This window comes from Anas acuta, chromosome Z (genome assembly GCF_963932015.1).
Source record: "Anas acuta chromosome Z, bAnaAcu1.1, whole genome shotgun sequence".
NCBI classification, from domain to species: Eukaryota; Metazoa; Chordata; class Aves; order Anseriformes; family Anatidae; genus Anas; species Anas acuta.
Window position 1 is genome coordinate 49,734,933 of NC_089017.1, and position 26,855 is coordinate 49,761,787.

At 43.7% G+C, this 26,855-nt stretch overlaps 2 long non-coding RNA genes across 2 annotated transcripts in view; one reads left to right on the top strand and one right to left on the bottom strand.

The window, feature by feature from the left end:
* Positions 1-16,002, bottom strand: part of LOC137848495 (uncharacterized) — a 29,200-nt gene extending 13,198 nt beyond the window's left edge. Inside the window, exons 1-4 of the long non-coding RNA XR_011091390.1 lie at positions 15,851-16,002; positions 6,380-6,545; positions 4,899-4,973; positions 1,492-1,628 (exon numbers count right to left, since the gene is read on the bottom strand). This is a non-coding gene — a long non-coding RNA (uncharacterized lncRNA). The remainder of the gene's footprint in view (positions 1-1,491; positions 1,629-4,898; positions 4,974-6,379; positions 6,546-15,850) is intronic.
* On the top strand, positions 14,459-26,694 carry LOC137848496 (uncharacterized). Its single transcript, XR_011091391.1, has 3 exons — positions 14,459-14,590; positions 25,644-25,821; positions 25,908-26,694. It is a non-coding gene; the product is annotated as an uncharacterized lncRNA (long non-coding RNA).
* Positions 26,695-26,855: the final 161 nt, after the last annotated feature.

Genomic DNA, 26,855 nt, shown 5'->3' on the forward strand with positions numbered 1-26,855 from the left:
ATTTCTGTCCATGACACCTTGCAGGTGGATTCATGGATCTGTGGAACAGGATCACACCACACTCTTGGTTTCTTAGTTCTCTGTGCTGATGTCCCCATCCACCTCAACTAGCGCAGCCTTCACTCCAGGCTCACCACCTTCCCCATCAACTTCCACCCTACTCTAACCCTGAACTCAGATTTTGTTTCTTGAGTGTTTGCATCATTACCCTCATAAAACAAAACCTAGCCATAAATCCAGAAGAGCAGATGCATGACATTTGGAAGACAGGTCATCTGACGGAAGGCTGCCTTAGGGTTTTAACAGGACATGAGAGCACATCTTAGCATTAGGCCTATTCTACGAGAGGTTTCACCCTCCATTAGTAACACACAAAGAAGCTACAGGAATCTGCTTCTCCCTGAAACATGCCCATCTGAAAAGCAGAGGAGAGGTTTGTGGTGATTTCTGGAACATATTCAGCATAGATGAAGTAGAGCCACTAATGAGGCAATAAGCACATTTTCTGGGAGTCACATCAAGAACTGAGATCTGGGCACCTGGGGTGCCTCCTGTCCAGCAGAGACTCTTAGCTGCAAGTGTGCCTGACAGAGGCAGCAGGCAAAAACCACCAGGCCAATGACACAGATACCCAATCCCCAGGACCATAGCAGGATGTAAATAATCATCTCTTTTTATTCCTCTGTGGTAGTCAAGGCAAAACAGTGGGATAAAAAGATGCCTTTGAGGACCCTTGCTGTTTCTGAGGCTTATTTTCTTAACCACTTTTGGCAGAGAACTCCTGCTTCTCTGTAACATAACAATTTTCATAATGTACCCACACACTGAAGCAACAAGCTCCTCTCAATGCATTACCTCAGAGATTATCTTGCTAAGAGCAGTTCATGTCTTACACCTGGTGAAAAGCTCACAACATTTGATCTAGCTATTATTTAAAAATAAAAATAAAAAATAAAAAAGAATGATCCGTTTAAGTCCACGTTTCTAGTCCATATTTCTAGTCTATGTGGTTAAGAGACAAACATTTGAAGACTTGCTCCAAAAAGGCTCAATATCAGCTAGTGTCATGAGCAGGAGACCATGAGCATTCCCCTTAGAAATTAGTTCAATATTTGGCAGGACTGAATCATGCTTTTGAAGCATTTGGAAATAATATACAGTTTGCACAAAGAAGATCTCAACGTCACCTCGCTTGTGCCATATTTATGTGATGGAACATGGAAACCTTGGTAACAGAGTAATTTTCTATTGCTAGTATTATTACAATTTATTCTTGACATTTATGTGGCCTGTACCACCACAGTAGTTGAGAGCACATTGTTTTTATTACTCTTCTCATCATAGCACCCTGGGGAAAGAAGGAAGAGAGAAAGGCTGGTTTCTTTACCTGGCAGGTGGTTTTGAGACCCACAGCAACAAAAGAGCGCATGTTTTTCCTGATCAGAAATCTGGAAACCATTAATGTGTCTTGTCTCTTAGGCTGAAACTTACCTCCCTTCTCTCAGTGGTCTCCAAGACAAATGAAGAGAAATGACAAGAGAGCATTTCAACCCATCTCAAAGGCCTAAGGTGCCTGGACTGAGCTGCTTTCAAGGGGTGGGGCCTGGTCTTCTGAAGTGCTGGACAACCTGGATGAGATGACAGATTTTGAGAGAAAGAAACTGAGGTACGCTGAGTACCCTGGCCACTCCCCACCAGAACTGAAGCACAGTGGTTGCAATAAACCTGGCAGAAACCACTTCCCAGAGGGACTAAGCACCTATGTAACTAAGAAGATCTTGCCCTCAGTTTGAAAAATGCACTTGCTCTCTCTCACGTGATCTCCTACAGGAACAAACAGGATTGCGGTCCTGTGGTCCCCACACTTATACACATGCAGCCTCTGTGCCTGTGACCAGCGTGCTGGTGCTGTTGCACTGGTGTACACTGGTGTACAGCCACGCACTGCCCAGTGCAGCAAGCCCTGGGTACTCCTCCCCAGTTCTCTTCACACCACTTCCCCTCTCCTCTTTCCAGCACCACTGCTGTCAGGCAGATAACTTGATTTTTTTTCTTTTATCTGAAGCAGGCTGGTGGTTTGTGATGCTGCACTGCAAAGTAGATGCTGATAAATGTTTGGACCAGCAAGGCAAACAAAGGGTTTCTCAGACAGCGGAAATCTAACGATGCATTCCTGTCATTTCACTGTCCCACTTCATTAGAATCTTGTTTCCTGCTCTGTACATCTTTGCTCTCCAAAAGTTCAGTATTAATAAAGTTATTTCTGCTTCCCCAGTATGACCTGTATTTTCCAGCTATAACACCAGGCAAAGCAGTACATATGTCGTATCTCCAACCTTTCCCCAAAAAGGCAAAATGAAAAGAAGTTCTCAGTGATGAAAAAAATAAATAAATAAAAATCCTAGGCTGCAAAGTCAGGTGTCAGAGTATGGAAAAACTCTGTAACTGGGATTTCAATGGACAATTAAATTAAAATCTCTGCAGGAAGATATAGAAGAAAAACTTTGCGAGACCCTAATCTTTTCACTCAGCGATACCAGGTCCTCCCTTCCATGGCTGGACAGACCAGAGAGACAGAGAACAAGAGGGCAGGACCCCTACTGACAGGGTGCCAGGACAGGGAGCAGCTTTAGCAGAGGCAAGGAATGGACTTAAGCAACCTGGAAGATTTGCTCAACTCATTTGGTTTCAATCCAAGGAGAGTTAGTGTTTTACTGATTTATCAACAGCAAGCAATTAGCTAGCAATCACGGAATCATACATTCACAAACCATGTCAGCAACAGGTAAAAAAGAGTACAGGACCCTTACTAAACGCTGGTGAACACCCACCAGTTTGCAAACACACTTCAAACACCTCGTCCCGACACCTCACACCCACACACACAATCATCACATGGCTATGTGCAACTCCCCCAGTCACCGGGCGTGAGGGTTACACGCAATCCCCTCTCCTGGCCATGTGGTTTCTCTACTACACACACACACCACTGCAAGCTGTGTGTGTGGCAGAGAAACAAGGGTGCTTGAACTTTAGCTGTGCCCAGGCTGCTCCACACAGTCCAAGCATCCTCGCACCTGTGTGACAGCCGCTGTGAGGTCCCTCGGCACACTCATGGCTGGTCCTCACGTGTTGCACCTCGTCATGCAGCCCACGAGCTGCAGAGCAGCACACCTGGCTGCTCTTCCAGGAGGGTGTGAGACCAACAGGACCACTTCTTGCACCACCATACCCGGCCTTACTGATCCCCTCCGAGGGCCAACCCCACCAACACATTTCCATGCACATTTTCTACTTCTCTAGCCGAATCTTCCTCTGTTAAAAAAACATCTCGATACCCCTTTGGTTACTGTTCAATCTGGCTGGTGGTCGTTCTCTAGCCAATTTAATCATTGTTGCATTTGTTGTGGCATTGCCAGCCTTTGAGCAAACACCCACTCAACACCTACAGTTTTGGGCACTCTGTCTGCTCCTGTTACACTCACACCTCTGCCGTATCAGCTGTCAGTATCAGGGCCACATTGTGAAGAGGAGCACTTGCTTGCCCCCACAGATTTTTGTATGTAAACCACCCACTGCTTGATAGAGTCAGGCTCAGTATAGCCACTGCGTACTGTTCTTGTATTTTTATGCAGGGCAAGTGGTTTAGAAGAGCCTGAGGCATCTGATGTGCTTTCTGAGTTACCTTATCAAGTCCCTCTCTATTATACATTGACAACAAAAAAATAGACTTTCTACACCGTATTGGGCCTTCTCTCATCACTGAGCTGTGTCTGGGCTCAGGCATGACAGACCCAAGGCTTTGTCTCCGTGGTGCCCCGATTCCTTCTCCCTGCTGCCCCAGAGCAGAGCTAGCCCTCATGTCCTCAGTGCTCGGAGCAGCTGCTCAGAGCCTAGGCTCTGAGTATGAGGTCACAGAGCATTGCACTCTGTGGATGATGCTAGAATTATAAGAATTATAGTACAGTTAAAATAGTTATACACACAGTGGTGTGTTTGGTTGTTTGTTTTTTTAATTTGTACTCTTTTTCTTGCTGTTATGCTCACTCTTGCATGGCTCATGGGTCCTACTATTTAAAAGAGATTAATTTTAATTAATCTATTAATTAAAGCAGTGGTGGGAGTGTTAGTATAAGTTATCAGCAAGGGGGAGAATCCTTTACTGGAAGGAATATGATCTTAATGGTTTATTTCTTATTCCTCAGGCTAGGATCCACTCAGGGTTATTTTTGTATGTTTCTTACTATGCTTTTACACCCTGCTTTTTCTTTATTGGTCTGCAGATCTAGATTACTACTTAATTTACTATAGATGGTGCCTTTCACATACATTAATATTTGCTCTTTTAATTACTCTTGAAACAACCATTCTGTCCAGGTCCAGGTCTTCATTTCAATTGCTGTCTGTTGTCAGCCCTGTACAACTCTTATCATCGCATGCCTGTGGTCCTCTACACAACAGCCTCTGTCTCCATTTCTCAAGACCTTTTTTGTCATAACAAACCTGTTTTACTCTATGCTACATCAGTATGTCAAAGTGATAAAATCATATAAATGTAAACAAAAGTAAAACAAATTAGCCATAGACAATCGCTCAATTAGAAAAAATGCTGCTACTGATGAATCAAGTGAAACAAGTTGCAGGCATATCAAGATAAGTCCAGGCAAAGCACTCCTGGCAGGTCTCAGTCTATTGCCTTTACAAACTTAGTAAAGGCAATGCTGAACTATGAGGCTTTACAGTAAAATATTGCAACTTAACACCAGCCAGCACAGCTCTTGATCCAAAGGTCATCTGGCCCAGGGTCTCATTCTGCAGATATGTGGATATCTGTAGAACACGGGAAGCCCAGAGCAATCCTTCCTCAGGATATTATTCCAGCCTCCAAAGGTCTGTACCTCAGGGCTTCCAGCAAAGCTGAATAAAATCTACACATCCTGCAGATAGTGGCATGGACGCTGAGCTTCCAGACTCTGTGGAAGGAAGAAGAAAGATAAGGATCAATCCTAAATGTGATTATCATATCTTTTCTAGGGGAGAATAAGTGGAACTGTGAGGCAGTTACCATCCATGTCAGGGAGGTCATCCAAAGGGGAGGTCTCTGGAAGTTCATTGACTGACATTTTTACACTGAGGCAATGCCAGAAACTTCATAGAATCATAGAATCATAGAATATCCTGAGTTGGAAGGGACCCTTAAGGATCATCAAGTCCAGCTCTTTCACACAGAGTTTTGGCTGAATTTAATCCATGTGTCCGTTGAGGACTGAGTGCTCCCAAAAGGGAGAAACAGCCCAGCAGAGGAGACAGGCAGAAATATCCGGGGTGTTTATTTTGCTGCCCATGCACAGACGTTTGCAGGAAGGTTACTGAAAGGATCGAGATACTGATTTGCTTCTTTAAACTGTGCCCTTGCCACCAATCCCTATTTTGATTTCCCTACTGAGATATATACAGCAGGAGCATAGGATGTGCAGGTCCCAGGAAGCTGAGGTGATAATCTCCTGTTTTGTATTGTTTTAAACAAAGAACATAACTGTAAAAAGTAGGAAACTCAGTGTTTCAAAATCCACTTCCAGAAGAAGTCTCCTCGTGTGACTAAAACTCCAAATGGCCTTAGTTGTCTTGTATTTTGCATCTTTGTTCTGAGGCAAGAAACAGTGTACTGCGAGAGAGGCAACTTTTAAGTGTTGCACGGGCAGCTTGATGCAGTCCATGAATGAGGTGGTTTGGATCCACAGGAATTTCACATATCAACCGAAGTATCAGAAATCACAACCATAGCAGGATTTTAATGCCCTGGATATAAAAATACAATAAGGTGTGATGGTTGTCATGGTGAATTTCCATCACACTGGGCACTTGCAGATACTTGAGAATAATGATTCAGAAGTTGAAATGCAAGATGCTGCTTCAGAGGGAGGTATTTTTAAAAGCCACTTTTTCCCTGTGTTATATAAATTCATTTTTTTTTTCAGATTGTCTTTTCTGATTTACCATGGCAGCTTAAAAAATAGCCTGAATATACTTGAATCCCTTATTTGTAAAGAAGCAAATCCCCTCTTTATATTCCCAGCAACAGATCTCAGGTTTCTGAGCCTGTAAGCTTTCAGGAAGGTAACCCCATGGAAAGACTTCAGATATCTCTAATATTCTTTGGTCATGACGTAAAACTTTAATGCATAGCTCACTTAAAGAACAATAAAGGATAACAAGTAAAGGTTCTTTTTGACAGCAGCATCAAGATTTTTTAACTTCGGAAAGAAGAGGGGCCCTGAGGACAAACCACTCTTTCTTTTCAGAGAAAAGATTGACTGGATTCGTGTACAGAGATAACAGAGATCGTTTGCAGCAGTGGTAATTGTACTGTAAGACTGACCTTGTCACTCATCCAGACTTGAATGACGATTTTTCTTTGCCAAATTCCCAGAGGTGTTACACGCACTGCAGACATTTCCATCAAAGACAAGTATATCCTTTTGTGTTACCAGGACTTTCCAAGGTGTGACTTTGTTTCCTGACTGGGCACAGAAGGAGGACTAGAGCTGCATATGAGAAGACCAAACGCAAACCCTCCATGACCAGAACCATAACAGCTGCATGTTTCTCTGACATTTGCCAACACAGGTGAGGACATGATCCACCCACGCAAGCAGACCACTGTTTTTGCCCCATTCTGCAGCAGGGTGTTGTTATCAGGAAGACAAAGATAGCATAGGAGTCTCTCACCAAACATAGGAACTAAGGTCACTGTTTGCAGTTGCATGTCAAGCTGGTACTTTATGTCCCAAGAGCTTCTGCATACATGGGTAACGCTCCTGCAGTGCTCCTCTAAGCAGTGCTTGCTTTCCTCTAGCAAACATCTGCAGCACAAGCAGACTTTGCACACCCCGTCTGCCAAAGCTCCTATGTCAAAGATATGACAAGCTGGAAAAGGAGAGCCTCATCACCCTGTCTTGCTCTTCCACCCAGAGCTGGGTCACCTGGGCAGAGGTGAAAGGAGAGAAGGGCTCAGTCCTTCACGGGGATGTTATTCTGTTGCAGAAGTCATCTTTGGTACCCCTGTCCTTTCCTGGAAGAGATCTGCTCAGGGACATACAACAGGTTGCTGGCATGTGTGGGAGCAGCAGTTTCCCAAAATACCCCAAAGTGAAGCATTCGCTCTCGGGTTGCCTTGGCACTTGACTTGTCAATATGCATGCATCTCGAAAGATTTTTCAGGCTCCTTACAGGAAGGCAGGATTAGCCCACCCTATTGCAAAGGGAAAATTTAGGGAATCGCCCTCACATAAACAAGTGTCTCACACCAGTGGCAGAGTCAGATAGAAGCAAATGAAATCACCCGACAGTTTCCACACTGGCAGCCAGTTTTGGGTACTAGCCCAGAGCCCTGTCTATTTCACTAACCGCTGAATCATGAGGAGGTGTCAGGATGCTGATTGCTCGAGGAGTGATTTGCCAGTTCTGTCACTTTGCTTTGGGTGGTGTCTGGAGAAGTCAGAGGCACTGGGGACAGAGAGTTGCCAGGAAGGTCTCAGTCAGAGATGTACAGGACTATCACTACAGAAACAGGAGGGGAAGGAGTTGTGTAGTACTCAAACTACCCATTTGGGACCATTTGGGAAATACGATATGGGACAACTGCCTACACAGCATAGCAAGACCTTCTGTCCAGCACCATGATATCTAATAGTGATGTTTCACTTGATCAAGAAAAACTGCCATGTAGGCCCCTTCTAGGCAGCCTTTAATTACCCGAAGCACCAAGACAGAACAGAAATCTGGGTCAGACTAAATGGGCCTGTGACCAATTTCCACTAAACCCAGCTGGAAATATCCTTGAGAAGAGAATTAAGACAAGGTCAGGAAGTAATGATTTTGAAACAGAAGGAGTAAAAGCAAGAATGAGCCCAAGAGAATAAAATCCAAATGGGTGGGGCCCAAAAAAACTGAAAGCAGAAGATGGATATTCTTTGGGGAATATACTGGAAAATACCTGGGAAATACTACTTGGAAAGGTGCTGCTACCCTTGGCAAGGCGTGTGTGTGTGAGAAGGAGAGGAACGACTTGAAACTATTTCTGATATGTAGACATCTTATCAAGAGCGATAATTAGGGACAAAGTAGAAGTCTCGGTAATAGATGGGTTTAAAAAAGGAATCAACCCACTCTGACAAATTCATGTGCTAATTTCAGAAAAATCCTGGTTCAAAGCTATGTGATGAAGGAAATACCTGAACAAGGACATTGTAAAGACAGAGAATGTTCTCTAAACAGGGATTCAGATCTCAGCCTGAATTCCAGCTGTTCAACATTCAGGTTTTTCACACTCTGGCTTCACATGGAAAATGGGAGCAAAGGATCATGCAGCAACTGCTTTGACAAGCCATTTTTCCAGTTGCCTGGGATCTCATGAGTTCTGATAACTGTTTAGTTTATGTGACCATGCAGCCAGGTTCCTCTAGATGAGTTACACTTACCACAAGTTAATTACATCACTTTTCTGTAGATTGCTTCCAAGTTTTACCAGATATTCTGTACTAGGAGAAGGAGACTTTGCCTCCCAAAGTCCATTTTGACCTTGCCAATTTTCATCAGACAATTTAATTCAGCTGCAGGGTCTCACTCCTGAGTATCCCTTTCTTGATGGGGATAATGTGTTTAATGAAGGGAGTTCAACTGAGACGGTTGTTTCTTGATCCCCTGTAGGCTTGAAATATATCCATGATTCTCTGGTCATCTTACAACATGCTTAGCCAGGTGGGGTTGTAAGGAGGAAAAAGTATTTTTAATAAGACCACCCAGTAGCACAAGAAAAACAAGGAAGTTCTGGGGAGCAGAAGTTCTCCACATTTAGGCAGTCATTTGGAGAGACAGAGACAGACAGACACACTCAGATACAGACACAGACACTGACGCAGACAGACAGACATGGGAAAGAGAGGAAGGAGAGAAGGGAGAAGAAGACAGAGTGGAGAAGAAGGAGGGAGAAGGGACAAAGGGTGACAGAGCAGACAGAAAAACACAAAGGTAGAAAGAGAAAGAAGAGGGAGAAAGAGAAAAAGTAAATAGAGAGAAGGAGAGCCAGAGAAAATAGAGGGAGAGACAGAGGCAGACTCTGAGAGTGACTGAGAGACAGGGACAAATACTTTGGTGTTCATTTTTTATTAAGTAATGTCATATATAAATTTTGTCCATGTGTTATTATAAATGCCTGAGAGTTTACATGTTACTCTAATTATTTCCCTACAGTCCTGCATTCTCCTACAATGAACTTGGTGTAAACCTATCAAAGTCCAACCTCTTTTTCCACAGATATTTCTTTTCAGCCTTCAGACTGTTTAAGGAGTTTAATCTTTACTTTTATATATAAAGATCCATTTTTAGTGCTTCTTAGTTTTCAGAAATTATAATATCATTTGAAATTCTCATAAACTCTGTTCTTAATTTCAGTCACCCAAGGAAGTAACTCAATATTCCAGTGGGGCCTCCAGGACTGATCAAAGAGGGTTGTGAATTCTGTGAATCAGGGTTAGCTACAGTTCAAAAAAGGCTTGCCAAAAAAAAATAAAAAATAAAATAAGATTTCATTATCCATTCACAGACAATTCATGAACTAGAAGGGTGGGCAGGGGGAGGTGTATTTTGTAATATAAATTTTTCCCTGTAAGTCATTATTTACTTATATCTGAAAGATACAAGTCTGGCAGGAAAAACCAACAGGCAGAGGTTAGAGAGCTTTAGCAGGAATATCAGCTCCCTCTATGGAGCTCAGCAAATAATTCAGAGTAAATATTACAGATGATGAATTTTATCTTTTTCTCTGTTTGCAAACTGCCTTGAACAGCTTACAGTAAATTAGAGTTAAGCCAGATTCTGCAGCCCAGTAATGGAGAGGGCTTTTTAGACTTGGAAATCTTATTTCTTCAACTTCCAAGAAAACAGACATACTTTTTTCTTTTTCTTTTTCAAAAATACCATTTTTGTGATACTTCTGAGAAATCGTTTAGGCTGCAGAACATACCAGGAAAAAATCCAAGGAAAAAATCATACTTCATAACTGTCTTCCATCAAATCCCATAATGAAATGGTTATCATTTTCAAGCTAACACTATATTCTAAAAATCGCATCTTTGACTTTGGTGAAACTGTTCACAGAGGTAAATTCAGTTCAGGAAGACTTTTCTGCTCAAGAGATCAAATGAGCTCATGTGGTAGTCCCACTTAAACCTAATGAGTATAAGCCCACAATTTGGTGCATTTATATTCTAAAACTTACATGAGCTCTGAGTGTGAGAAGGGGGGCAGAAAGTCACTTCATAGCATTTGTATGCTTAATCTTTGGTGTCTTGGTGCTGTGAGGGTACACAGGAAATAGAAGCAAGGGCACTTGCAAGTTGAAAAAAAGCAGAGTCAGGAATCATTCAGGTGGGCATGCAGTAAAATGAAAATTCTACAATTCTTTAAGAGGCTGAAGGAACTGGATCTGTTCAGCCTAAAAGGAGAAGGTGAAGTGGCTTCATGGCTGTCAGCAACTAAAAGATCAGAGGGTACAGAAAAGACAGAGGCAGACTTCACGGAGTTGCATGGGGATAGTACAAAAGGTAATGAGTACAAGTTACAACGCAAGAAATGCTCATCAGATATTATAAACGCATAGAATCAGAACATCTGAGTTGGAAGGGACCCACAAGGATAATCACATCCAACTTCTGGGTCCCTGACAGACCACCCGAAAATCAGACCACATGTCTGAGAGTGTTGTCCAAATACTTCTGGAACTCTGGCAGCTTGGTGTCATGACCACTGCCCTGGGGAGCCTGTCCCAGTGCCCGACCACCCTCTGGGTGCAGACCCTTTCCCTAACCCCCAGCCTGACCCTCCCCTGTCCCAGCTCCATGCCGTTCCCTCGGGTCCTGTCGCTGTCCCCAGAGAGCAGAGCTCAGCGCCTGCCCCTCCGCTCCCCTCGTGAGGGAGCTGCAGGCTGCCATGAGGCCTCCCCTCAGCCAACCTGCTGGCAGGATCATTGTCAGCCAGTACCATCAACACAACACCAATGTGCAGCTACACCTCAGCAGAGCTGAATTTTATAAACGACATTAAAATACATTTCAGAAACAAGTGCTGAACTCCAGTTTCATCAGCAGTTTAGTGAGCACCAAACCAAATTAAATAATGCTTAGGGAGACCATACCTCATAAAAATGGCTAATACAAATGGGGCTGTTAGAGTTGGCCTAAATAAAATTATTTGCTAAAATTAACTTCTCATGAGCAGTGACCTTTCTCGGCAGCATTCATTAGCTGGATTTTGAATTGCTCCCTCCAGCCTTGCTGTTAATACAGTTTTGCTGGAGTTGAGTGAGGTGAATTGGGTTCTGAGCTACAGAATAATTTATAGTCACTGGATTGGAGCATATGTCACTCAGGGTAGCAATGATCCCACTGGCTTTTTTAATGGGGTAGGGATATGTTCCCTGCAGAGGAAAAGAATCCAGCTGCTATAATGAAAGAAAAAATCTGGATATCCTAGGCACATCATAACTAGGTACCGCTACAGATAAGACAACTCTCTCCTAACTTTTCTGGCAAATATTACAGTAGTTTCTTTTTCTATCTGGAAAGTTGCCTTCTTGGATACTTTTGGGTTATTTAATAGCAAAACCCTTGAGATCCTCTTAAGCGGTTACAGAGTTTGTCATCTAGCAGTTCTGGGAAAAAAAAAAAAAAAAAAAAAAAAAAAAAATCTAGTCTTTTTCAAAGTCTTTAGTTTCCTCTCCGGCAGGGAAGTGTCTGACTTGCAGCACAGCAGGAAACCCTTTGGAATTCCACCAGACCATCCCTACCTAAAGAATAGGAGAAAATTGTTCCCAGGAACACCTTTTGCCAAAAGCATACTCCAGAATGCCAGCCCTTTCTGCTTACCTGCCTGCTATTCACGATTCTTAAGATGACACTGTGGTTCTGTGGCAGAACTAAAGACAAACAAATACTGTTTTCCTTATGACTTAAGTGAAGACATGAACAAAGTAGCAAGTCGGCATATCATTTCTCTACATCAGTAAGAGAAAAAAATACTTAGTGTTACTTGTGTACCTCATACTACTTATTTTAGTATTATACTACTGTGACAACTCCTCCTTGACCTTGTTGCGGTAGATGTCATACAAAAGCAGAAAAAAATACTCATCCCAGTTCTCTAAAGCGTAGCATTCAAGCATGAGATAGGAAGAGGCCTGGGGGAAGCATTTTTAGGTAGTCAGTGTCAACAGCTGCAGTCTCAGCACACCACCAATTTCATCAGTGTTGAGTTCTGTTTTTTTTCTAAGTGTGGAGAAAGCTCCTCTGTGAGGACACCTACGAACAGGAAGAGCTGTGGCTTAGGAGGTATATAGAGATGCTGTCTGATCATACAGGAATAGGATTACAAAAGCCAAAGACTATCTGGAGATAAACTTGACAAAGGACATGAAGAGCAATGAGAAGAGATTCTTCATGCACATAAACAGCAAATGGAAGGCTAAGAAGAAGTGAATATGAACGATGACGACAATGGCCAAGGTACTCGATGCTTTCTTTGACTCAGTCTTAAATGATAAGACTAGCACTCAGGAATCCCAGGCCCCTGAAATTCAAAGACAGCCTAGAACAAGACTTTCAGGTGAAAGCGACTTTTTGTATTTATTGACCACTGGGTGTCACTGTTACACCACAAGATGTAATTGCCAGGCATGATACTGAGGGTTGGTAATTTCAGCCTGGAAATGTAGCTACGCTGTCAATGACAGATACAAAATGAACCGGGTTGGAGTTGCTTGGGCACTCCTGCATCTGCTCAGGGAAGATGTCTCTCTTTTTTTTTTTTTTTTTAAAAAGAACTGGAACAGTTGAAGGGGGTGAAAGTGAGGTGGAAAGGAGTAAGGTCTTTGGAAGAACAGGTAACAATTACAAGGCAGGAATGGCGTAAGGGGAGATCACTGGAGTTTAAGGTGGGGTAAATGTTCAGCTTAGTTTGCTGAGTGGGTGTTTCAAGTGAGCCACCAGCAGACGAGCAGGCTGTCTTCTATGGAAAGAAGGGCAAACCTGGAGAAACACACATTAATAGGACTGTGGCCTTCCTGTGAGAATTACCCGGTATGGTGTGTGTGTTTGCACGTCCCGTGACAGGACAGACTGTGCAATGTCTCACCCATGCACACTGCAGCTGTGCTATTGCTCAGGGTGGCCTCTTCATCAGCGGGAAGCGGCCTGGGCCCCCTCAGGCCCAGCTCTCTGTACCTGCCAGCCAAGCCATGGACCAAACAGTCCAACCTGCATCCCATGGTCCTGCCATCCCAAGTGACTGCTGAGGTCTTCACAAGGCACTTCCTGGCATCATCACTTCCCCATTCCTCACCTATAATCTTCCACCCTCCTCGAATATGTTCTTCATCTGCAACACCTCCCCTACTCAGGCCTGTCTGCCCTGTTCCACAAAACATGGTACCATGGGTGCCCAGCACCCTGACATGTTATTGACAAAGGGTTGCCACAGTCCCTAGCACATCTTTCAAGTGAGAGAACAGCACTCTGATGAATTAGGTGCAAGAGGATGCAGGACTGCCATCCTGCAATCAAATTCTTTAGCTGTGCCAAAGTAAACCTTAGTTAGTGAGGGAGGGAAGAATTCACCCAGCTGGTGGTGTATCAGCCCTTTGAAGACCAAAGTGTGCTATTTATGTGCAGTAATGCAAGAACTCCAAGGTGGCTGGCGCTGGCATGTAGAATAGAAGCTCTTTTCCTGACAACAGTTTGGTTCCACAGCTGTAAAGCATTTTACAGAGGACTTAGGCTAAGGGAAATCCTGGCATCAGAGATCATTATTGAACTAAATAACAGAGCATAAGGAGAGAGAAGAACACAAAATGTAGGACTGAAATTTGTGGTGGAACACATACAGCCCGACTGTCACTCAGCAGGAACCTGCACAGATTCAGTTTCAGTAGTTTGGGGCAGCTCGGCACCTCCTGATTTTCATTTATGTACAGCCTCTGGGTGTCTGCTTCCTATGACCAGAGAGACTAGCCAAAATCTAAGGCCTTGCAAAATAGTTGCAGTAAGAAAATAAAGTAAATGGGAAAGATGGTAAATCTGTGATCTCATTTCCAAAGGAGGCATAACATATACCTATCCTAGAGCACATGAGGAGGTAAGATATTTGTGTTAGCCTCCACACCCCACAGTCATCACTTGAACCCTAATTTCTCCACTTCTTCTTGGCTTACCCTCAAACTAGGACTCTGTGCCCAGCTCTGCCTTTCCCAGAAGTTGCTGTTTGTGCTAGGGCTGGGAATGTGCCCCCATCTGGGTGGGTGCCCCTTCTGTTCCAGCTTTCTGACAGCATCAGGGAGCGTGAGGCCATCAGACGAGGGTGGTGACCACAACTTTCCTGAGGCCCAGCCCAGCCTAGCCATGACGTGCTTTGCATGAAGCATGGGCCAAGGGACTCTGCAGGATGAGTGGTGAGCTACCAAAATCTTGTGCCTCACTCTCACACACCTGATGGTTTCTCCCTGTGCCTCTGAGAGGGCAGGCTCTGCCAATCTTACAAGGTAAGGCCTAGTGTCCATGCTTTCCTCTCCCTCCACCTCCTTCTCCACAGCCAGCAGCCTAGGGAAGGAGGGGACTCTCCACCAGGCTGAGCTGTCTGGTCTCTGCTCCTACTTTGGCTTGCTGTACTGTCCCTTTGCTTTTCCTCAGGCCCAGTGTAAGCTGAAACTTCCTGCTCCTCCTGTCTGCAGCAATGAGGACAGCTTGCCAGCTCCTCGCAGCAAGCTAAAGGCGCCATCCCCTGGCTCCATGTACAAAGGGAGGGCTCCATTTGGCAGCCACACACTGACTCTTGTTTTTTGTTCCTCCTCCTGGTGAGGAAAATGTTCTGGAAAAGCCTTCCAGTGCAAGTACGGAGACCAGTTTGTTGGACTGTGGGAAGCATACTCAAGTTCTGCTTGGTCCCCTAACAAAACAACCTTCAGCTCTCTGCAACCGGTATTACAAATCTTGTGAATTTTTAAGAAAATCCCATTCTGGTGAACAATTCTTCTTTTTTTCAAAAAATAAAATAAAATAAAATAAAAATAAAATAAAATAAAATAAAATAAAATAAAATAAAATAAAATAAAATAAAATAAAATAAAATAAAATAAAATAAAATAAAATAAAATAAAATAAAATAAATAAATAAGCTTTCTCACACCGGTAATGGAAAACAAGTTTCTGAGGGTTCAGAAATGTGTGGGTTGAGTACCATTTTTGAGCACCGTCATGGAGTTTTGAAAACCTGAGGTGGGAGGAATGGTATGTTTGCCAGCTAGGCAGGAAATCATTTTTGCCAAAACAAATAAAAGGCTTCAGCTTTATCAAGACCAAGAACTGTCTTGACTCCCAGCAGCAAACTGAAAAGGTCAAAAGCAGAATTGCATTCAGCTAAACTCTTTAATTTCATTAGTACTACACATTTTAAATTATTTTCAGTACAATTAACGGACTTTTAAACAATATCCTTAAAGAAGGGAGCTGAGAAATCTCTGAAAATATCTCTCTTCCACTAGCTTACAGCACAGAGGTTTGCTGCCTGTGTCTCCCCATCAGCATAGCATTTCTCAGATAAGGGCACAATGAATTGATGACTCCCCACAACTTTTGGAGTCTTTTGCACTGACCACAGCTTGTTTCGGCCCCCACAGAAGGGATTTGCTCACACCCCTATGATAGCAATGTGGACCCAATAAACTCCACTCCCTCTGTAGCACACCCCACCATCAGAAAATCAAAGTAGCATTCAGGAACCTGTGTAATTTCCCCATACTCACCTAACTGAGGTTAGATCCTGTTCCGCAACCTCACCCCCTACAAAAACACTCCTCCATTGGCCTGAGTGTGTGGAAAAACATTTGTGCTGCCACGTGGGCAGCAGCAGCCATCCCTGTTCATCAATAAGTGAAATCAGCCCTGTGTGCTTTTCATACAGGTCTATCTGGATAAACCCTGAAGTCCTGCCTACAAAAGTTAGCTTTTTTTCCTGGCCCTGCTCCAGATGACTAACCATTCGTCCTTGGGAATTCTATTTTGATAAGACATAAGAGAAATATGATGCTTTTCCTTGAAAATAAACACGAGAAGGTGTGGGTTAGCTGTGTCAATTCACTGCTGGGCACCAGAGATCACTAAGAGCAGTTTACCAGCCATTCCCCTTGCACAGCAGGAGGTCTCCTCCACATGTTCTGATGTTATCTCTGCTGTGTTTCATTTAACCCTCCACCATTAGACTCTTGTAATCAACTGAAGACACCTGTGACCTCTAGCTTCAAAGCACAGGTGCCAAACACCAGAAAATAACTCTGCTATGGTCGTGGCTGAGATCCGCAACCCAGGACTCACGAACCCAGGAGCACCCTAGGAGATGACCATCACACAGTGCTGTTGTCACTTGCAAAATACCACCCTGGCTGTAGTGGCACAACAGACCCAACGTACCTGCATCATCACCTTCACTGTCTAGCCTGTCTGGTTTCAACAGAGCAGGATAACCAATGAAAGTCTCATTTTCTGCTTGACTAGTTACTTGAAAAATTCTTGCTATGTGCTGTTGCACCATATTGGCAATGGATTTTGGCAAGGAGGGAAATATTCTGTGATTCAATGCTACTTGGACAAAGCGCAGAATGCTGGGAGAAAAGGAGAAGGAAGCCTTGATTGAGGGTTTCCATTGTTGAATGAGGGACTTCAGCCTTTCAGGTCTCAAAACACAAATCTGCAATAAATATTTCTTGCAAACTTGTAACATCTATTGTAAACATGCTGTTTCTGTTCTTGAAGTGATGCTCCACATGAAATGGTCTACTGGCTGTCCATTCCTAGGAAGCAAAATGGATTTTCAGGGTACCTGCTGTAATGACTCAGACCTCCTACAATGGGGAGAAAAGCTATGGTAAACACTTGGCATTGTATATGAAGAGTTTTTCATCCCAAATTGAGATAGAAAACATCGTTTTGGAACCTAAACATTTTTAGTTTCTGTAGATTCTAAGCACCTTTCTACAACACTGATCTCCATTTTCTATTTTCTTCAAATGGACGTCATCAAATAAAACTAATTCACATGAGAGATCACAGTTTTTAGGCTCAATTTTTTATCTGGATTTTTCCTTAAATTAAATATTGTTGAAACTGTAGCAATTTCATGGATCACTCTTTCAAAACTTTATTTCCCGGAAGGTATTACTCTGACAGAAATGTTCTATTGAGCTCTCAGTGACCTATCATTGAAAAAAAAAAAAAAAAAAAAAAAAAGAGAGAGAGAGAGAGAGAAGAAAAGAAAAAAAAAAGCCAAAAGCAAAGTTATTTCTCTTCCTGACTAGTCAATGCACAGTGACATTTAGCTCTCCCTCTAGAGACCTAAGCCTGACAGAAACCAAACATACTGCTTTAATTCAGCAACAGAAGTGTTTCATAAGAGCGGGTATGATTCTAGTGGCTTCAGACACAACCTTAACACAAAACCATGAGGGAAGTGTAGTTCAACAGAATGGCTGATGACTGAAGTCTAGAAATGCAGGCCATGCTCCTGGCATAGTCACTAACTTTTGAGGCAAACATTTTACTCTCTCTATGGCTTTACATCCCTCCTGCCGTTCCCCGTTTTTTTTCTTTCAAAGGCAAGTATTTGATGAAAAGGCTAGCTGGGTGTATTCATAGCATTTAGTACAGCAATGACAGACTTCTGTTGGAGGCTTTCAGAGAAATGTACTGTACCACAGGACATGTTTGCACAACCTCGTCAATGCTTCACTGGACTTGGATGGATTGGTAGGTTCCTGGAGAAATTCCAACTCACTTGCTAATATGTTTTAGTGAAACAACAAAACATGGCTCAGTTCATTTTCAAGACAAACTTCTTGGGTCACTATTTACTCCCTTGCAAATTCAAAGCCTTTACTGTTTTTCTTACTGCAGAAGCCAATCCCAAAGTGTTCTGGTAGACTGGATGCAATCACAACCTGCTGTGACAATAAGGTTTCTTTGTCCCCTGTCACACTGCCTGAATTGATTTTGCCGGATAAGTTTGCCTTTACAAGAGGGAAAGCTGTTCCCAGACATCCTCCATTTCCTATTGCCTGACTGCAGAAAGAAAGGGATAGAAGGGCAGCTATTCAGCTGGAGCTTGTTGCTTGTTAGGGAGACCTTTGCAAGTCTTCTTCCCTCCCAGATATAGCTGTCTGAGAGACAGCCCACAGGCTCCAGCAGAGAGGTTCCACTCTGGCAGTAGAGGTTCTCCCATCCACATTCCAGGTGTGTGACAATCATAGTGTTGGTCTTAACCTACAACAGAGATCTAATTTTTTATCACCCCACTGGGGAATATTTTGGAGTGAATCTCACTTAACTTGCTGAGAAAAGCCCTTCCCCTTCCCTTCTAGACTGAGAAAAGAATTGCGTTGCCAGTGAACAACAGAGAGGGGATAGAGGACAGGAGCAAAATTTCAGAGTCCAGTCCTTCTTTTGACACCCTCTAGCTTCTGCCAGCCTTCCCCAGGCTATGGCACCATCTGCAGAGAATCATAGGATCAAAGAATATCCCAAGTTGGAGGGAACCCACAAGGAGCATTGAGTCCAACTCCTGGCTCCTCCACACAGGATCACCCAAAAATCAAACCATGTGTCTGAGAGTGTTGTCCAAAATACTGCTTAACTCCAGCAGGCTCAATGCTGTGACCACTGCCCTGCGGAGCCTATCCCAGTGCCATGACCACCCGCTGGGTGCAGACCCTTTCCCTAACCCCCAGCCTGACCCTCCCCTGTCCCAGCTCCATGCCGTCCCCTCGGGTCCTGTCGCTGTCCCCAGTGAGCAGAGCTCAGCGCCTGCCCCTCCGCTCCCCTCGTGAGGGAGCTGCAGGCCGCCATGAGGCCTGCCCTCAGCCTGCTCTGCCCTGGGCTGAAGAGTGCCCAGGGGGTGGTCACAGTGCCATTACAGGAACAAGGGTCACCTTACAGTAATACATGTAGTTCCTGTCTCTGCTGATGTGAGAAAGTACAGGGGAAAGCTGACGCTGTGTTCCACTTCTCCTGCAAAATGAGACCCTGCTGGGGCAGGGTCACCCCAGCTTTCCATTCAGTTAACTCTGGGAAAGTGGCAGGGTTTGTTTGTTTGTTACCGCACTCAAAAAGGAGTTTCTGCTCTCTGTATAAAAATAAGGAATGCTTTGTGCAGAGGCAATTGCTTTGTGGTTTAAACAGCCATGGTCTGAGACACATTGTCCACTGAACAGACAATTCACACCATTCCAGGAGCCTGATATGGACTCTCAAATATTTACTGTGGTACTGTTTAAGAGGGAAGAAGATTCTACTAAATACACTGGATCCGTTTTTTCCAAATGTCCCAGCTCCTCAAGTCACATCATCTGACTTGCTCCCTGTTAACCAAAAATTAAGGTTCTAACCATTACATTTGCAGAGAAATCTTGAAGGAAAAAAAAAAAAAAAAAAAGAGGGCAAGCAAAAGATTCAAAAACTCAAAGAAAGGAAGCTGAAGGAAAAATATACTGATCTGTCATTTTTAAGTAAGTACCAGTATTTTTTGAATGCAGAGGATTGAAAGTACTTTTCACAGCAGAAAAATCAGAATATGTTGCAAAGTAACTGAATGTTTGAGGTTCAGAGGTACCCAGTTTTGACCTATTTCTTCTTAGTAGGAGGAAACTTTGTAAACCAACTTGCAGTATACAGGTAATGGCTTCTAAGCTGAATTTAGTGGTACTCTTTGAACAGAGTATGAGAATGATACACAGTTCAGAATGCAGTTCTCAGAGTTCATGAATATTTCTTCTCCAGTTCCTCTTTGAATGGCAGACTACAATGCAAGCACAAGCTTTCTGCAATACAATATTTTGTGTCACAGTCTTTGGGTTAATTATCAGTAGTTAATGTTGGAGTGTCTGACAAACATACAGATCCCAACACTAAGGAGGTATAAACTAAACTTAAATTCATGAGCTGACTTATTCCATGTCTCATCCAAAGGTAAAGAACTGCAAGACAGGCTTTCTGCTAGTCTTGGACATAATCAGAACAGCATTCTGGTGTTACAGACATAACAATGTTCTACATTGCCAGCACTTGCGGGACAACAGTTGGCTTCACAGAATCACAGAATCACAGAATTTCTAGGTTGGAAGAGACCTCAAGATCATTGAGTCCAACCTCTGACCTAACACTAACAGTCCTCCACTAAACCATATCCCTAAGCTCTACATCTAAACATCTTTTAAAGACTTCCAGGGATGGTGACTCCACCACTTCCATGGGCAGCCAGTTCACACATCTGTATCTCATCAACAGTTGCTGGTTGCTAGATATGAAAGCACAGAGAGTGTTTATGCAGGATTATGACAAAAGCAAGAGGAAGAAAAGACCTATGTGGTACCCTGGCTGTAACTTAAAAGCCTCTATCATTTTTGCGAACAGCCTCAGACACTGAAATTTTCTCTGGCTTTCCTGCCTTGGGCTGTGGCTTCATTTCCTGAGGACTGCAAATCCTACAAGACAATGACATAGGTTTGGGTTGGTTTGTTACACATACATAGATCTTTTCATTGTTGAGAGGGAGCTTTTTATATGACATCACCCTCCTTGAATTTGCAGAAAATAAAATACAGCTGAAGAAGCCAAATTTGCTGTGCCAGGCAGGGTGTTAGCAGCTGTTCCCAGAATGAGCTGGTAAATGTTTTCTTAAGCCCCTACTGAAATGCAAAGTGGAACAAGAAAATTCAAGTGAACTTGTATTTTCTGAAAAAGGGAAAGATTTCACTGAAACAAATCATTTACGGAAATGCAAATCTAGTCAGCAAGAAACAAAAGTTTTGTTTTCCTCCATAATGTCAGATATTCACTGCATCAAAAATGTTTACATTTTCATTCTGAATCAAGTGTTCATTACTTTAGTTCAGCTGAATCTTAAACAAAAATGAGATAAATGAAACTTTTTGTCCCAAAACAAAACTCTTAGGAGCTTTAGGTGGTCGACAAGATGGAAATTTTTACTTGGTGAGCTTTCAGCCACCTCAAATGAAAATAAATTTCAGCTTGGCCGTAGTATTAAAATCAAAGTCTCCTGTTGCTTCTTGTTTTATTTGTGTTTAATATCTTTATTGATGATTTGGATGAGGGAACTGAGTGCACCCTCAGTAAGTCTGCAGATGACAGCAAGGTGGGGGAAGTGTCAATCTGCCGGAGGGTAGGAAAGCCCGTCAGAGGGACCTGGACAGGACGGGTGGATGGGCAGAGGCCAGTGGGATGAGGTTCAACATGGCTGAGTGCTGCACTGGTCCTGCACTTGGGCCACAACAACCCCATGCAGCACTATAGGCTCAGGGCAGAGTGGCTGGAAAGCTGTGCAGAGGAAAAGGGTCTGGGGGTGTTGGTCAGTGCTTGCTTCAACATGAGCTGGCAGTGTGCCCAGGTGGCTGAGACGGCCAACAGCATCCTGGCTTGTGTCAGGAACAGTGCGGCCAGCAGGAGCAGGGAGGTGATCGTCCCCCTGTGCTCTGCTCTGGTGAGGCCACACCTCGAGTACTGTGTTCAGCTTTGGGCTCCTCACTACAAGGACATCGAGGCCCTGGAGCATGGCCAGAGAGGGGCTGTGAAGTTGGTGAAGGGCCTGGAGCACAAGTCCTGTGAGGAGCGGCTGAGGGAACTGGGGGTGTTTAGTCTGGAGAAGAGGAGGCTCAGGGGAGGCCTCATTGCTCTCTGCAGCTGCCTGAAAGGAAGGTGTGGGGAGCTGGGGGTTGGCCTCTTCTCACAGGTAACTGGTGATAGGACCAGAGGGAATGGCCCCAAGTTGTGCCAGGGGAGGTTCAGTTTGGCAGTGAGGAGACATTTCTACTCAGAAAGAGCAGTCAGGCATGGGGATGGGTTGCCCAGGGAGGTGGTGGAGTCACTGTCCCTGGGGGTGTTCAAGGAAAGGCTGGACATGGTGCTTAGGGACATGGTTTAGTGGGTGACATTGGTGGTAGAGGGATGGTTGGACCAGGTAATCTCAGGGGTGTTTTCCAACCGTAATGATTCTGTGATTCTATGAATTTCATTGTGAAATAATCCATTTCTAGTAATGTTCACCAATCTCTTGTCCACTATGGTTGGTCCTATACAAGTATGCAAGCTAAAAATAAACTATTTGCTCCAGAATTAGGTCTCCAGACAGAAATATTATAGAAATACTAAAGAACTGAAAGGCATAGTGGGGATCCAAGTGTAAAATGAAGACAGTCCCAATAAAATAAACACTCGTCAAATGGCAAAGCAGGTACACAGGATTAAATTAAACAGATGAAGAGGGAAAAAAACAGGTCCTGGAGATAAAATGGGACTGAAGAGCCAGCCTCAGCCAGATCTGAATACCCCACTAAGGTGTGATCCAACCAACAGGCAGCAAGCAATACTTCTGTCTGTGCCTGGGACATGCCACCCTGTGTGTTTCCTGGGCACAGGCAGCCTGCTGCTGCACATGGTCCTTACCTCTGCTCTGCTCCCCAGCTTGGGCAAGGAGCTGTCAGACTCCTGCCCACCACCCCAGAGCCAGCACGGGACAAGAAGAGGGACTGGCACAGGCACCTGACACCTGAAATTCTGGTGCCTGTCTTGCAGAGGCCTAAACGCCATCTCACCTCTGCGCAGCCAAGAAAAAGCTGAGAAGGAGCCAAAGAGACAGGTTCAGAACCGGAAATTACACGTACACTATTAAACAAACATTTGCACAGAAATAATGACCTTTAAAGACCAGTTAGAACTGGCTTGCATTGAAAATTTGCCTGCGTGACTGACACCAACTAAGAAACACCATTTAGTTACCTTGCGTAAAACAGAAGGTGTCCTCGGAGCTACTGCATTGTGTTTATTTTTAACTCACAGAGTTCAATAATTGACTACTCAGAACTGGTGGTTAGAGAAGCGGAAAGATTGCCCTCACTGACAGTAGCAATCAGGACTATTTATTAAATGGTCCAGGACCTGGTGAATAGAACAGTAGTGTAGCACCTTGCCTAGAGGTGGAAACAGACTATACAAAATGCCGCATTTGGGGACCTTTTTACACTATTTCTAGACAACTAAACATTGTCCTCATTGACTCCTGTGGAGGAGCTAAGACCTTTCCTGCCAAGGTCCATATGTTATTTCATTCTCCTGCTCTCACCATCTGGCCTATCCACATGATGGGAGCTCTGGTATCAGGTCTGTTTGCTGTCTGAGGTAGGAGCTGTGATGTGAATTTGCTGTCTGTGTCTTGCATCATAGGACATCATTGTCACCTTCAGAAATACCGTATCAATAAAACCTAGAGTGGAAAATGTAGCTTTACATTTACAAGTGGGGATAATCAATGCCGAAAAGATTGATGTAAGTAAACATCTGAAAAACGTCATGTAAAACAAATTTAATGGAGGAGAAGACCGTTAATTGCCTTGATGTCTCAGAGTTTTTAGCAGATGCTCAATTCTATGCAAGCAAATGTCTCCAGAAGTTTCAAAAGCAGTTTTTTGTTTAGTTTTCTTTTCTGCTTTGATAGAAGAGAAGGTGCAAAAAAAAATCAGAGCTTTTAGGATAAAAAATCTCCCACAAAAAGATGCATTTTTAGAATGTGTCATTTCCTGCATTTAATGAAACAGTGAAGGCTGGGGCAGAGAAACAGCATCAAGACCTTTCGTGAGCCTCCTCAGGTGGCCACAGGTTCCAAGGAGTCTGTCTGTGTTGACTGACTTTAATTGAATGCACTACCTTACCCTCAAAGATAAATACCCAGGAAGATGCTTTTGCAAAGTTAAACCCTGCCAAACGCTACCAGCCAGAGGCTCTTCAGAGCCCAGGAGGGGCTGGGCAGTTCGATTGTATGTCCTATCCTCAGTCCTCAGGTGCCCAGAATGACCCGTCCCTGACAGGGTAGTTTAGGATAGCACCCAGTTAACAGTCGCATAAGCAGCAACGTGGTGGTCGATCCTCTTTTCCCCTTTGGATGAACTTATACTAGAAAAAAATGCAGTTCCGGCTCCTAGATTTGGGTCTTGCAAGCTGTAGTCAGCAGCGTCCCAACAGATAGATATATGTGACAGGTAAAGTGTGTCCTCAGTGCCTCAGGGCAGGCCCTGGAACAGACGTACCAGCATGCTACACACTGTCAATGAGAATGTTCTCCCTGGAGCAAGGACAACCTGATGCTTAGTGGCACCTTCTGCCCAAAAACTCCATACAGCTGTGGGCTCTCCCATGAAAAATGCTGCAGCTGCATCTCATCTTCTATAGCCAGCTCCTGTTTGGCAGTGAAGGTTGCTCAGGAGAGCTGAGGTCACGACATGTCTCCACAATCTCATCACTGCTTTGCTCACTAACTGTCCTGCAAACAATAAAATCTCGGCCTCACAGCTCTCACCAGCTCCATTGTTCCACAGTCAAAGAGAAGTGTCCTCCGAGCCCTGTATTCACCAGTAAGTATTACTGCTGCAGCTTTCCTGTTGTGCAGTGCTTGCTGCTGAAGCTGGAACAAAATCTTGGACCGGCAGATTAAAGGAGCAGTGCTATAAAAATGCTCGAGTCAGTCCACTGTCAAGAGGCATTGACTAGCCTACGGTGAGCTGTGCCCCTTAGCACACTCAGCACTGAGCCTCACCATTTTGCCAGTGAATAGGGCTGTTGTTCCCCTGGACTGCATGATGTTCCTTCCATATCGGAATTATCTCTCAGAGGTCCAAAGGTCCAGTATGTGGGTTCTTATTTTATCTTGAAGGTTAACACTTGCTTCATTTGGCAGCATGTGGGCAGGAAATTAGGATTACTCACCCAGAGACATGAGGAGAATGGAATCACAAAAATGCTAGCCACAGCCAGATTAATTTAATTTAATTTTATTTTTTCATAATTATTTTGAGTCCTTTTAGGTTACACCTTTCCTCTTACCTTCAGATAACACGTTCTTATACCCAACAGCTACAAATGCATTTTGCTGCTTGTTGAAAGTCAAAACTCTGACGCGGTCACAGGCAAAAGACCTTTGTGAGAAACACTAGGTATCATGAGACTGGCACTTAGATTGTTAGCACTGCCTGTTAACACTGACTCTTTACTGTCAGGGTGACAGAGCAATGAAACAGGTTGCCCAGAGACTCTGTGGAGTCTTCCTCTGGCAATATTCAAAACCCACCTGGATGCCATCTTGTGTGACGTGCTCTAGGTGACCTTGCTTGAGCGGTGGGTTGGACTAGGTGATCTCCAGAGGTCTCTTCCAACCCCAACCATTCTGGGATTCTGTGAAAACAGTGTGCTTCTTGGTGATGATCCCTGGCCAAACCCAGCACGAACTTCCCAAACATGAAAGACTCATTTTAAGTGAACTTTTTCCCAACTCCCCTTGCTAGCTGGTCTTCTTCTCCATAAACTGTCCTGTGATCTTCATATTCACAGGAAAGTCCCCACCTTATCCCATTACACAGCATTTCTCAGAGGTCCATCACCCATCTTTCCCAGCCATGGGAAGGCCATGGTAAGTTGTTCATAATTGTCCCTGAATTTAATCCATTAGGGAATCACTGAAGGACTCCCTTGTTCTTGCACCTGCAGGTATGAAGACTTTCAGGATACTGAACTGGTTTTCTCTGACAATCTTCTTAGATCATAGGGTCTTTACAGTCTTAGGAAATGTAGTTGTGTTCCTCCTCCCAAAGAGAAACTGGATTCAAAAGAACTCAAAAGAAAGCATGAACTCAAAGAAAGCATGGGGATGCAAAGAGAATCCCAGGTACTTCAATATTTTATTTTTCTATTCTCCAAATAGGCAATGGAAGATTTTGACACCATGCATTTTTTTATTTGCTTCATTTCTAGAAAGAAGACCCCTCCTGATCTCTGTTAGAGAGTGTATTATTCTTCAGACCCCTTCTGAAAAACCCGATGGAAGAGACAAAGATTAAAGGACAAACACAACACACCTTGGTTAATGTACCAATGGAATGACAACAAACATTTGGTACAGGCCAGCTGGGTCTCTGCTGAAAAGGAAAAGTGAGTCATTTTCTGTTGACATCTTTGGAACACATAAAGTGGAGGTTCCTGGAGACCAGGTAAATAAAGAGATAAATAAAATGAAGTTTCTATTGCCCATGGATTTAGGAGGTGGAAGGGAATGAAGTGCCTCCTGTCCTGAAGTAACATTCCTTTCTCTCTGACAAAAACCTCGTATATCCTGCTCACATACTCAAGATTAATCACCAAGCTAAGTTTGAGTTCAGGAGTGAATTATTTTCCATCTGCAATGAAAAGTGTCTATCAGGACTTTGGTGCAGAATGGAGTAGCAGGGGGAGTATGGCATCTCCTGTGGAAGTGTTGGAACACTTCTTTGTTTTGGGTCCTCTGAGAGTGTTATTCATCTGGGACTTTTATTCAACAGACCTCCTTCAATAACTGAGAATCTTGGACTTAGGTACAAACTCTTCTATGCTTATAAAAGTGTGTACAGTTATAAAACTGGTGTTGATTCTGACGTGAATGACACCACCTGACAACACATTCTTCGCTATGAACACAGTAACAAAATTGCATGGATAAGGGAATGTTATGCACATACCTTATTGTCTCTAGGTTTCAAAAGCCACATCCTACAGCCATCGAATGGCTATGCTGGAGAGAGCTCCTAAGGACCGAGGAAGACACGCAGAATTGAAGTTGTGAGGCATTTGCATACAACGGCTTTTTAAAATCCTCAAAGAAGAGAAAAAAAAATGCAGCTTATGGGTTTACCCCATACTGGTTTCAATATCACTTAAGGATATGCT